Here is an 11,761-nt window from a genome sequence, read left to right on the forward strand (position 1 = left end):
AACCAATGGTCCAAGCAACACCAAAATCGTACAATATTTTGCCTGCCCGAAATTCGTCGAGATGTCACCACTGGAAAGATTCCAAAAAGTACGATCAAAGGGTCTATGCTACCAATGTTTATATCCAGGTGCACAACGCAAATCCGGCAAACATAGTCAAAGTTCAGAAGTAGTGAAGTATTTGGAAGAGTCCATGCATTCCATTCCTTCCAATCAAGCCACAAGAGCCAACTGAAGATCTATCGCCAAGGATACAACGTCAATCCAGACATCCGACTATTAGGTAATGAGGACATCAAACAAGACTACAACCTATTCATTCAAGTGGAATCAACTGGTAGTGAAATCAGCTTCAGATGTGTCAAATGTCGAAATTGTACCACCTGCAAAGAACACAGTACTGGAGACACAATGAGTATCAGAGAAGAAGTGGAGCAGGACCTAATCAATCGTTCTGTGAAGGTCAACGTCAACGAGTGCATAACAACTGCTACATTACCATTACTCCAAAATCCCGAGACTGCACTTGCACCAAATCGAAACATTGCTCTACGTGTGTACAATCAACAAGTCAAACGTCTTGCAAAGAATCAGCAGGACAAGGATGACATAATCAAATCGGAATCCAAACTTCAATCACTTGGTTATGTCGAATATGTAAAGAACCTACCAATTGATCAACAAAGAATGCTCCAATCAAACCCTGTGCAAAAGTTTGTTAGAGCTGGTGTTCATCCTGAGGAAACTTCTAAAGAAAAACATCCAAACTCAGGCAACTGCGAGCTAGAAGTTGGCATATTTACCCCCTGATTTGACACTAATAATGACAGATAATGAAAACCACAGATTGCTTTCCTATCTATCAGAAAGTATCAATGTCTCCAGTAGTTAAAAATCAAATTTCGTACACCTTAAGACTTTTTTATGAGTCAAATGGGCCCAAAAATAAAAAAAAATTGATAAAAATCCACTAAAACGGACAGTTTTACCCTCTGGTTTGTCCAGTTGCACTCTGAATGTGATAGTTTCAAGTCAGAATTGTAATTTTCCAGAGTATATTACACAAAGATTAAGTTAAAACTATTTTCGAAGATATTTTAGGGGAGATACCCGGAGATAAGTAGTGAAAATTGCTCAGATTATGTAAAAATTCAATAAAATGGGCATTTTTACCCCCTGAAGCGTCAAAAATGAAACTAAATACAGTTGACAAGAAATTTTTCTGGTGTATCGCATCAAATTTTATCATAACACAAAGTTTGTGCCTCATTAAAAGTTGTTTTGGTAGGTCCCAGTCTTATAAAGTGTCAAAATTCAGTGAAAATACCCAAATTTTCCCTATTTTGCCCCAGGTAAACCCCCCAAAATAATTTTTCGCAAAATGTTTTTGCCAATGATGATCAACAATCTATCTTGAAAGTTTCAAAGCAATTGATCGATTCATTCATGAGATATAGCAAATTATATCATACATGGAAGAAGCTTGGTCAAATCAGTACGTACATCATGCGAACGATGCAGGTAATTGATGAAAAAAACCATCGACATTGAAATGGGACCAATCTCACCGCACAACCTGATGATAGCACCCGCATTCTTCTACTCCGCCCAACTCGACATATGTGGACCATTCCTTGCCTATTCACCACAACAAAAACGTAAAAGCATCAAGGTATGGATGGTCGTCTTCTGCTGTGCAACAACAACAACTGTATCAATCAAGGTCACGGATGACTACAGCTCAACGGCATTCATTCAAGCATTTATCAGATTGTCATGTGAGGTTGGATATCCAAAGCACATCCTTACTGATGAAGGCAGTCAACTACTCAAAGGATGTGAAGGCCTGCACTTCGATTTCATAGACACCCAGTGGAAACTATTCATCAACTATGCTGTCGAGCTTAAAGTATGTCCTGTTGGGGGACACAACATGAACGGACGTGTTGAAAGACAGATCCGAGAGATTCGTCGATCAATGGAAACTCAGTTCACAAACCAAAAGTTATCACTGATGCAACTCGAAACACTTGCTGCTCAAATCTCTAACAACATCAACGATCTACCAATGGCAATTAGAGGGATAAAAGGAGACTTCGAAAGCATCGATCTACTAACTCCCAATCGACTACGTCTTGGTCGAAACAATGATCGAAGTTCTACTGGCTCGTTCAACATCGTCTTCAAGGATCGAATACTGGATCAGAACAAAGCAATATTCGACGCCTGGTTTGAAACATGGCTCGTAAACAATGTAAGGAGACGTTGTACTCTTCACTAAACACGAATCAAATTTGTCATCCAGCTATCAATTTGGTATGATCGATTCCATTGAAACTGGTCGTGATGGTAAAGTTCGAAAATGTTACATTCGATATCGAAATGCCAATGAAAAGAAGGATCGAGTTACCTTTCGTGCTGTACGAAGTATTGTTGTTATTCATCATGTTGATGAGATTGATTTAATGCATAAACTCTACAAAATTCAATGAATTGTTTTGCTGGGGGGAGTGTAAGGATTCATCCTTAGTTCCAATGAGAAAACTCCTCTGCCTTGACGTCACGAAAAATCTGGACTAATTAATTTTTGTAATTACTTTACGCGCCCCTTAGGGACTTGTTTCTACTTCAACTATGTCACAGCATTTTCTCTCGTCACTCACTCAAATTTTTAATCAGAATGAACTTGGTTGTTAACAAGAGAGCGTTGAAAGAACTTTGAGACATGAATTTGATTTTCAATTTTTTGGTTGATTGTTGATACTTTGATTTTGATTTCTTACTTACATTGTCAAGATCCATGAATGCTTTATTAAATAACATTTACCCTAGGCTATCTGGTAAGAACAATTTTTATTTTTCATTCAATTTTTCTAAATGATTTTCAATTTTTTCCTAAGTTTGATTTGTCAACTTAGCCAATTTCCAAGGAGTCAATTTCTCCGTATTTCAATTATCAAATTAATTTATCAATCAATTTTTTGAGATGCCTTGGAGTTTTTACAAGATACTTCACTAATTGGTCATTTAAAGTGATAGAGATGACGCGTTCTCTAGAAAAAGTAATAAGATTCTTTTATTACATCTTAACGACCAACCAAATCAAATAAGAGCTTGTAAATCTCCAGCTTGTCCCAACTTTTTGTGAATTTTTCCAAACTTGTGCAAACTTAAGTCCTATATTTGGATTTTGTCAAATTTTCATTTCATAAAATTTAGAAATATTCAATTTTTGTTTCAGTTTGAACAGTCGTTACAAACAAAGCCTGATCGCATTCCTCCAATCAACCCCAAATCCCTACAACTTCCATGGTCTTTAAGTGCGGGTACTAAATTTTCACGAATCGCAAATTTTCCAAGAAACGTTGTTCGCTATTATATAAACCCGAGAGTATTCAATTTAGCAATTTGGTGTTTTTGAAAAATATAAACAGTACTAAATTTCACGAGATTTTGCCTAAAAACTACACGAAAATCTAGTACCCGCGAAAATATATACACTTTAGGTAGTCTTAATTATATTTAAAAGCTTTTCTCCTTGGTGTACATTTTTGGAAGCTTGGAAAAAAGACTTAAGGGTCGCACGTACGATAAATCGTATCGCAAACTCTGGCCTTTTCACGATAGTTAATGTAGTAATTCACGAAAATTTATGCTCCCAAACAACGTTAAAAAATTTGAGAATATATAAAACTTGGAAATCGTGAAAAATTTTCAGCATATTTTTGGCCTTTTAAAAGTTAAAGATCAACCGGATTCAAGAAACATTTGTCATTTTTTAGCCAAATTTGAATTAAAAATTCTCATTCTTATCCAACTTCAGAAGTTTTCCAAACTAAAAGAACAGAATTTTCTTAAACTATCTGATTAATTTTCAAAAGGTTATATAAATCAAAAAAGGTAACTACCTGCTGCTATAGGTGCGGCTGCACCAAAGGAAATCAAAGTGAGCACTCCAGCTCCTATACCCACACCTATATTAGTATCTCTTTGTGTTCTACTAGCTTGCTCCCTATCATTTTTTGCATCTTGATAGTCCTTGTCAGCTTTGTTGAGATCATTCTGTTTATTGTTCACTTCCGTTTGTCTCCGTTCAACCAAGGACACTTGTATAGCGTAGCTGGACTGAGCACAAATTTATTTCCTTTGAACCATGTCTGTCGTCATCTCAATAGCGTATTGTGTTACTTTGACCAATCAGAGAAAAGTAAACATAATATTTCGGCCAATCAGAGAGTAGCTTGTAAAAAGTAAATTTTACGATTTTCATTGAGAAAACCTTCTTGTAGTAGTCGCACATTGCACGGAATCAGAATTTGTAAACAAAATGGAGGACGATCACGAGTTAGATAAATTGTTACTTGAAGAGATAGATTTTGACGAAGACATAAATGTTGAACACGAGAATGAGCAAGAAAGCAATGTTCATGAAAATTTGATAGAAGAAGATTATATTGATGATGATTTTGATGACCAAGTAGCTGAAAGCATTCCATTAGTGACCTCTGTAAACGAAGATGGAGTACAGCAAATCACTGACACTGCTAACAACTCAAACTCATATAAGAGTAACAACAGAATTCAGACCAGATCTAAATCTAGATCTACTTCATCATCTACACAACCAGTCGTCACACCAGCTATATTCATTTGTAAAAAATGCCAAAAACAATATAAACGTAAAACAGTTTACGATTCACATATCTTATTATGTAAAAAAAGTAAACCAAAGGCAAGAAAACCAGCTCCTTCATCACAACCAGCCGTACAAGCACAATTTGTTTGTGAAAAATGTTACAAACCATATAAGCGAAAGAAGGTCTACGAATCACACATTTTACTATGCAAAATTGAACCAAATGGTATGTTTAATTTTTTTAATGACTAAATTTCATTGGTTACTTGTCTTATGTTGTATGCTAAAGGGAGAAAGTTGTAATTTGAATGGAATCTCTCTTGCAGTAAGAATTTTCAAGGCCGCAAGCTTCATTATAGGTTGAGTAGGGCTTCCAAGGGTACGAAATACTGGTAATTTTTTCTTGAAATCCCAATGTATGGTGGGTTTGTTTCCAAACCACAACATTTTCTTGGCATTAGCAGAAGGTCTAAAGATAATTTTTTAGAATTGCCTTTCTTCTTTCTTTCAGTGGACAATGCAGTATCAAAGTTGTTTGCTCAACCATGCAAGAACAAGGAAAAAGAGACAAATGGTAAGTTCTAAATAGTGATAAGTGAAGTTTAACAATAACAAAAATTTAATATGCAGAGAGTTAACTGTGTGGGTAGCTTTCATGTAGGATTAAAGTAATTTTCATCAGAAATTCATGTATAATTTCTTTTTAAAAGGAAAATTAAAAAAATTTAGGCTTTATATGAAAACCCTCCTACATGAAAGCTGACCACTTTGAGGAAAAATTCTACCCGATTATTTACTTTACTCGGATTAAATTATGCAAAAGATTAAATTTAATTATAACATTCCGCTGTGTTTAGTTTCGCGGATATGGGCTTTCGTAATATCATATATCCTAATAAATATCATGGAACTCAATTCAGCACATCAGGGTAGAAATGAATTTTTTTACTTGATTACTTCCAATGAAAATAGAAGGGTCATCGTAAAAATACTGATAGAGAAAAGGAGTGATTTTTTTATGTTTTGCATACCCTTATGAACAAAAAATCATTAAACACAAAATAAAAATTTAGAAATTTAGTGGATGGGAGCAAAAAAATTGTGTTGAAGATCAGAAAAGTCTAAAACAGAATTATACTTTCTATTTTCAGAATTTAAGAAGCTGGCAAAACAATACATAATGGAAGCTTTACAGGCAATCCAGAGTGATTCCATTATGAATTTGAGGAATCCCGGTCTAGAAGCAGTTCAAATTGCAAAGGAGTTATTGGAACAACATGAGACAGATAATTTTTCCAATATTGCAGAATCAATTGCTGACAAATTCCTTGTTTTTATTCGTGATAACAAGGTTATAGTTTCCAACAAAGAACAATTGCTATCATCATATTATCGAACCTCCACAAAAAAAGAATATGTTGATGAATGGACAGAATTAATACAAGCCATAGTGCCCTCTTTCAAATATATACCTTCAATTCATCTTTACCAATATATTTTGGAGAAATTTTTCGTTAAAAGTATATCTTTTTGCACACCCGCAGAACAGCCCGTGGCTTTTGACATAAACACTCTTAGACTTTCTAGAGAAGAAGAGTCCACATTACGATATGTTGCAGGATATGTGGTTTTCTCTTTGAAACAGCGATTTTCAAAAAAACGCAATGCAGAAGGTGAAGCAGCACTAACATTTTTAAATTTACTTGGGAGTAAAGATCCAGAAATTGTCGATGGCGCTTCACTCCTAGAATATACCCAACATTGGGTTGAAATCGTTAATCGCGGTGGTTTACACAAAGTAAGCAATGAGTTTTATTGTTTTGTTAAACTTATGGAACAGATTGCACGAATAGCATTAAATAAAAATTATTTAATTCGATATTGTGGACAGGATGTCAGGAAGGTGCTGCTGGATAGATTTCATGGCAACCCAGTTCTTAATGATATGTGGAGCAACCTATCTACCCAAATACGAAATGAAATGTTGATCGCAAAATTAAAAAACATGGTATATAACAAATGGGTAAACATCCGGGCAAATTGCTTTGTCAAAAACTGGCTTGAAATCCAGAAAAACAAAATGTTTAAGAAAGGGGAGGAAGTAGCCGAAAAAGCAGAACCAGCAATGAGAAAGGGTTTAAAAACTAAAAGGAAAGTGAAAAACACCAACAGTGTGGTTATGGGCTCTCCTCGAAAACGTTTAAAAAAGGGCAAAGCACCCAAAAACACTAAAAGATAGATTTTGTTTTATGAGCACTTAACTGTATATAAATTTTTTATTCTAGATTGTAAAACGTTATTTTAAAACTTTCATGAATGTTTTGTCTGAAACTTTTGACAATTTTTGCCTTGCAATCATTGGGCCTTTGTGTTCTTTTCATTCAAGCTTCTTGAGGTTAGTGAGGCAGGAATGCCTTATTTCTTTTGTTTATCTTATCCCCGGGGGGGGTACTAGGGCAAAATGGGTTACGGGGATGCTCCGCTGGTCAGGGTACCTTTTTTAACCTCCTCGAGTCCCAGGTAGGGTCGCAAAAACACCAAAATAGAAAAATCACTCCCTCGTAGGGTGCCTATTTTTGGAAAATTTGGGGAAAAAGTAGAAAATTTTGGAATTTCAGTCCCATTCAGGGTCACTTTTTTCGCAAATTTCGAGTCCCACGTAGGGTCCATTTTTCGAACCTCAGCGGAGCACCCCCGTCGGTCGACAAGGGTAGTACCCCCCCCGGGATCTTATCTTCAGTGTTTTGAGCTATTTTGAGCTATGCATGTGCCCATTTTTAGTAATAGTTTGGTTTTCTTCACATTGAAGAGAAATTTTGTTATTTTTAGTATTGTTATTTTTAGTATAGATAATTATTTTACAAAAGAAATCTTTTTCCCTTTATCCAAATTTATCTTCATTCGTGTACAGATTAAAGATTAAAAATTCTTACACATTCAGATATAAAGGAAAACTCCAAACGCTATCTTTATAAGATCCAGTAAATTTTGGCCCAAAAAGGAATTAAAAAAATTAAAATTATTATTATTAAAATTAGAATTAAAAAATTTTCATTTCGTCAAAAAGAAGAGTGCAGATTCTGTGGCCTTCAGGCATATCATCAAGTTTGTAATCGTCATACAGTCGCTTGATGACGTCTGGGTTATAACCGGTTCCAATATCAGTAAAATTGGTGTACTGGTTGAGCGTGGTCCGATGGGGGAGCTTTAAGAAGCCAGTATCCCGTATATGGTCATAGGCACCTGAAAAATAAAAAAAATAATGTAATTGATTTAGCATCAAGCAGGTTCGATTGAATTAAATTTTAGAATCAGCCATAGTTTCCTCCTGAGTCTGTCCCCCCCCCAGAAAAAAAATATTTTGACCTTGTTTAAATCTGCAAAAAAACTGCCCCTGCTTTTGGAGGAGACGCATGGTAACTTTCATTATGCAAAAATTGTACCTGGAGACTTGAGGTAGATTCCAAGACACCAGCGAATGATGATAGGATGCCAACGCATTGATTTCATTTTGGACAACCTACAAGCCTTTCGCTGTTGCTCCCAAAGTAAATACATAACTGAGTCCTTTGGAAATGGACAAGTTTTAGAAAGCCGGGACACTAATTTGTGAGTGCTTTTCTCAAGTTGGATACCATCTCGTTTGACTGATCTTGCAACTTGTTTCTCCAATTTTCTCTTTTGTTTTTGTAACTCTCTAATTTGAGATTTGTTTTCAAACAGCCTTTTTCGCAGTTGTCTCTTGTTGCATGATGATAATGGACGTGTCTTTTTGACAGCACTTGATAATACATTTTTCTGTCGTGATGATATTTTTAAAAGGGTTTTACGGTACAGGTTACACGAGTCACATCGAATTGGCTAAAATGAAATTGTAAACTTTACTTTACTTTGACCTGTCATCTGTTGTATCGACTTACTTATCAAGTTATCCTTAAAATTTCAAGTTATCGTTGCCAATTTCGTATTAAAAAATCAGAAAGCTGAGAAATTTTTTCATTGATTTAATAAATAAAGTGATTTATATATACTGTTAAAAACGCAGACAGTGTGACAAAGTGTGTGAGCTAGAAATTCATTTACCATTACATTGCCAGCCAAAACAACCAACCTTTTTATGCCGGTGTATCTCTATGCAATAACTTTTGGTGTTTGAAGAAAATTATTAACAATAAATGCAAAAAGTGGTTTGTTTTACCTACCTGAAACTTTATAGATAGCACCATATCACATTTCTTGGACCTTATTGTCCATTGATCAATATTGATTGCATAGACCTTTTCGCCTTTGCGTCCGCCATATTGAATTGTATGCAAAAATTTAGGTGGCCGAATTGCCGTGGTGAAATTCCCTTAGAAAGTATGCAAAACATATGCAAGTTTACACAAAGATTAAAAAGACAACAAAGCATCTTATAAATAAATATTATAATCATTAGAACAATAAAAGATGGAATTTCTTAATCCAAAAGGAAATATTTACAGAACAACAAAAGCCTTTTAGGAATTTGTTCTTAAAGACATTGCATATTCTGTTTTCATGCCATAAAAAAATTCCACGAAGACGGAGTACACACATTAAACTTTCAAAACACGCAAACTGAAAGCAGTAATTATGACGTCACACTTTCTCAATGTTTTGATTTGATCATTTGGCGGCTCTATCCCCAGGAGAATAATTTGCCGTCAGCCGAATAAGGATTGTTTTTTACCTTCGTGGGTGATTTTTCAGTTTGAGTTTCTGTCTAATGTTATGGTCTTTTGAAGTGCTTGTTCTAAGAGATGAGTGAATATAATTGTTTTTAGTTTTCAAGAGAAGCAAATTTAATCTTTCTTCTACAAGATTACACTTTAATATAATGCCAATTATGCATGTAAGTTTTTAATTTATACTTTCTTTTTGCATATGTTTTGCATACTTTCTAAGGGAATTTCACCACGGCAAATTCGCCACCATTTTTTTTGCATACAATTTAATATGGCGGACGCAAAGGCGAAAAGGTCTATTTAGTTTATCATCATTGTGTAGAAGAGCACTGGCCCAATTGATACCTTCCATACGGCAGGTTAACAGGCTCTGAAAATCTTTGTTTCCTCTGCAAGTCTTGCAGGTTTTGATGTCTTTCAAAAATTGTTCAATGTTTCCTGGATTCAACTTACATGGAAGTGATGCAACAAAATTTGAGGTCTCTTTGTGGATCACTTTGTTCCACATAAAAAATTTCCAACTGAAAATTTGGTCCACCACAATTCGTTTGTGAGAATTCATACTCCCATCAGGACTCAGTTCCTCCCAGGTTAAAATTAGAGTTTCAACATCAGCATCGTCACCGTCGGTTTTCTTGTTGATTATAGCTGTATAACCATTTTCAGTTGCAACTGTCGAAATGAATTCAAAATTGAATACAGTAACAATCTCTATTTTTATCATCATGAATTTAAATTCAGGTAGACGATGAAGTTTACAATGTCTGCAGCAAGACGTATCATTATCATTGTGTCCTTTAAATGGTGCAATATTTTGAAGAGCATAGTTTCTTTGTTTATGGTCTGGATTGACAGGCTTCAGCTTTACAAAACATTTCCCACAAATAAATGGAGGATGTTGATCAATATCATCTTTTTCAACATCATGACCAAACAAAGCAAATATTTTGTCTTTCTCTTCAAGACAAGAGTGAAACGTATGGTAGTGTTTGGATTTTTTGATTTTCATCCTACACAATCTGCATGTTTTCAGTAATTCTTTTCTATGTTGTTCCATAATTATTATATTTTCTGACGTTACTAAAAAGTAGAATAAATGTGTTGAATTTTAAACTTTAACAAAGAGAGCTCCCAGTCTTAGCACAAAATCGCCATTTTGCTTTCATATTCTTCTCCATTCTCGCAGCGCGCTTTTCCTCGAAACAATAACAAAAAGTCCGTGCAAAGTACGGGTTCTTGATTGACTAAGAGTGAATTTTCTATAAAATTGTGGTACTTTGATTAAAGTTTAGGCAAGTTTAGGCTATTTTTTTCCACTTTTTTCTTTTGAAAAGTGTTATTTTATTTCTAAAGAACATTTCAAAATATTTGGTTGACCTTGAAATAACTCTGCTTGCTTACAATTTCATATTTGCTACAACCTACCCCTGCTCATTTTTTTGGAACTTTTTCATTAATAACCTGAGTATAGATCAGGTTTTATCAGTTATCTTTAGTGAAACACAAAGCTCAGACCTAAAGCTAACTCCAAACCCTCATTATGGGGCCGTTTGATGTCTTTATAAAGAGTTATAGCCCAAAATTCGAAACTCAAAATAATGTCCGCTGACCAACCGCTGCCCGGGGTTCGTGGATTCCCTACGACACACATATTCAAAAAGCGCGAGGGAAATTAGCTTGTGTGCTCAGTCCAGCTACGCTATACAAGTGTCCTTGGTTCAACGACCTGGTTCTTGTTGGCAATCTCAGTATCAAGGTTCGACTTCTTCAGGTTCAATTCTAAATGTAATAGTTTTCGGATAGTTGCGAGTACAATATGAGAAATATTCTATGAGTTCCGAAATTTTTCCGCATAATCTTTTCTGAGCCTTTAGGCGGAAAAAATCCGAAACGAGTGAAATATTTCCATTTTGTACGAGCAAAGATCTGATAACCAGTGTTGTGTTGGAAAAAAAGCGCAGGGCACTTTTGTAGCAAAGTGACGTCAGATTGCCGCTACAATGCAACAACATCTTTTCGTCAATTTATATTTTTTACAATTAAAATAGAAGATAAATTCTACTCTTTTTAGCCAATCAGATTGCAGATTTTTTTTGGATCGCTAATAATACGTATTAAGATGTTATGGTTAATTCCTTGCATTTGAAATTAAAAATGTTCTAACTCTCGGTTTTTCGAGGGTAAGTAGAAAACCTGGCCCACCTCTCTGGCCCGGGCCATATGGCCTACCCTTGGCCTACCTCATGACCCACATTAAAACTCTAAAAAGATTTCATTCTTATCATTCTGAAAATCTGGAATCTGGAAACCAATTCTGAGGTTGGACTTTGGTTTTTCTAGCATTTAGAAAAACAACGAGACTGAAATAAACAAAAAAAAATAAAAAAGTTTTGAGTCTGCATTTTATACACCTGACATA

The 11,761-nt window shown here is 35.1% G+C and overlaps 1 protein-coding gene and 1 long non-coding RNA gene across 2 annotated transcripts in view; both read right to left on the reverse strand.

Moving 5' to 3' along the window:
- LOC136809800 (chromosome partition protein Smc-like) overlaps positions 1–4,092 on the reverse strand; it is an 8,258-nt gene extending 4,166 nt beyond the window's left edge. The window contains exon 1 of the mRNA XM_067066358.1: positions 3,909–4,092. The gene's annotated coding sequence lies outside the window, so the exon portion shown is untranslated. The remainder of the gene's footprint in view (positions 1–3,908) is intronic.
- Positions 4,093–7,635: 3,543 nt separating this feature from the next.
- On the reverse strand, positions 7,636–10,235 carry LOC136809059 (uncharacterized). Its single transcript, XR_010846945.1, has 3 exons — positions 8,839–10,235; positions 8,080–8,497; positions 7,636–7,879 (listed from the first exon to the last, which is right to left on the reverse strand). It is a non-coding gene; the product is annotated as an uncharacterized lncRNA (long non-coding RNA).
- Positions 10,236–11,761: the final 1,526 nt, after the last annotated feature.

Source organism: Clytia hemisphaerica, unplaced genomic scaffold (assembly GCF_902728285.1).
Source record: "Clytia hemisphaerica strain Z4C2 unplaced genomic scaffold, Clytia hemisphaerica genome assembly, whole genome shotgun sequence".
Taxonomy (NCBI): domain Eukaryota; kingdom Metazoa; phylum Cnidaria; class Hydrozoa; order Leptothecata; family Clytiidae; genus Clytia; species Clytia hemisphaerica.